We start from the raw sequence: 2500 nt of genomic DNA on the forward strand, positions 1-2500 counted from the left end.
AAGTGCAGAAAGCGAGCATGGGTATGGTGATTCGGGGTGAAAAATTGGCATTATTTTCTACATTATGGCAAAACTGTAAAAATATGATGAGAAATTTGATTATTTTATATGTAATAGCTCAACACGTAATAAACCAGTTCTGAAAGTTTCATTTTCTTACTCTGTATTTTTCCCCCGAAACCTTTACAAATGGGCCGTCTGTGGGGAAAAGCAAGGGAGAAAACTTGTCGTCCCGAGTGAGTTTTAATATAAAAACTATTCTTTCATGCTGAAATCTTTTAGTGTCTGCTGATCTTCTTCTTGATGGCAATTCTTCCTTTTCATTTTTGTTTTTGCGTCGGGAAAAGTTTACACCAAAAGTCTGTATCACACGAGCTGTAAAACCATTCACATAATAAATCGAAATTAGGTCATACACGTTACCAAGAAACAGAAACAGAAGCAGAAGCAGGAGCAGAAGAAGAGAACAACAACAACACTCAGAATAACAACAGCAGCAGCAAACACAACAATAACAACAAAACAACAAGAAATTCCTTCTCATGTGCCAGCCTGACAAGACAAACTCCATTGCAATAATTCTGAGAAATGTACGATTATAAACAATCACAACAAGAAAGAAGAATCATTTAGCTTGCAAAGCACTCCCCCGAAAACGGAGTATGGTTGCCCACATGGCGGGGTAAAAACGGTCATACACGTAAAAGCCCGCTCGTGTACATAAGAGTGAACGTGGGAGTCGCAGCCCACGAACGAAGAAGAAGCGGAAGAAGAAGCTCGCAAATAAGAAGAAGAAGAAGAAGACTTCTATTATCTAAAAATAGATATATCAGTACTTGCATTCAAATAGACGGAATAATGAAGGTGATCTGGTGAAGTTTGGTGACCACACAGGCACTGCATTCCTGTATTTATAGTGAGTAGTGAGTAGCCAACCCACTTGTGGACCAATGACCACATGTTTTGGTACCAGGACAACAATGAGTGGGTCAGTGACCAGTTTTTTTTTCTTAAGGTCCGGCTTCTGATAGCACGTGTCAACCAGTTCCTTGTGTTTCAGGTGTGACCTGGCAGGTGATGTTTTCCATGCTGTCTTACTCCCTCTCTCGCTCTGTCTATCTCTTCTCTTTCTATACGTTGTGTCATTCATTCTCGCTCTCCTTGTCTTCTGTGTCTCTCCCCCCCCCCCTTCCCTTTCTGTCATTCCCTCTCTGTCATTTCTGTCATTCCTCTCTCTCTCTCTTTCTCTCTCTCTGTCTGCGTGTCCGTCTGTCTCTCTTTCTCTCTCCTCTCTCCCTATATTTTCTCTCTTTACTCCCTGTTCCCAACCCCCCCCCCTCTCTCTCTCTCTCTCCGATTCTCATAATTATTTTTGTCTCTCTTCTCTCTGTGTCACTCTCTCTCTCTCTCTCTCTTCTTTCATTTTCTTACAGTCACCACATGACAAACACACACACACACACATACACACACACACACACACACACACACACACACACATATATATATATATATATATACTAACATATAAAAACAACAACAAACAAACAAACAAACAAAAAAACAACAAAACAACAACCCCCCCCAAACAAACAAAAACAAAAACAAAACAAAAAAACAAACAAAAAAACTGTGTCTTTTTTGTGGAAAGATACAAATCAAATATACAATATTCCAGTGAGTAATAGCCTGGATGCTAGCCTTTTCAAACAAACCACAAACCAAGGTTACATCCGTGTAACATTGCAAACATAACAGATCCAAAAGCGCAAAGTGAATTATCATATCATTATCATTGTTATCATTATCATTCATTTTCTTCATCATCTTCTCATCATCATCATCATCATCATCATCAACATCATCAGTAATAAGGATGATAATAATAATAATGATGATGATAATGATACTATTATTATTGTTTATTATCATTATCATCATATCATTATAATGATTATTATTATCATTGCTATCGTCGAGGTGAGAAGAGGGTTGCAAATACACGTGTGTGTGTGTGTGTGTGTGTGTGTGTGTGTGTGCGCTCGCGCGCGCGCGCGCGCTCGTGTGTGTGTGTTTGTGTGCTAGCAAGTGTACTGTGTGTATGTTTGTATATGCAGATGGAGAGGGGGGCAAATGTGGGTAGGTATTTGTGCTTGTATTTTGTATTTTCTACGTACATGACAAGAAACGTTCCTTATTTCATGAGGACATGACGAAGTGTGAAGTCTGACGTGCTGCTGATGGTACTGTACCCCTCCTCACCTCCTTCTCCTGATATCCGGGTCACTTCGTGAAACTGGAGGAACAGAGAAAGTGTGTGTGTGTGTGTGTGTGTGTGTGTGTGTGTGTGTGTGTGTGTGTGTGTGTGTGTGTGAGAGAGAGAGAGAGAGAGAGAGACAGAGACAGAGTCAGAGATAGAGCCATAGAGCCATAGAGACAGAGACATAGACAAAGAAAGGAAGAGAGAGAGAGAGAGGGAGAAAGAGAGGGATAGAGAGAG

This window comes from Babylonia areolata, chromosome 24 (assembly GCF_041734735.1).
Source record: "Babylonia areolata isolate BAREFJ2019XMU chromosome 24, ASM4173473v1, whole genome shotgun sequence".
Classification (NCBI taxonomy): domain Eukaryota; kingdom Metazoa; phylum Mollusca; class Gastropoda; order Neogastropoda; family Buccinidae; genus Babylonia; species Babylonia areolata.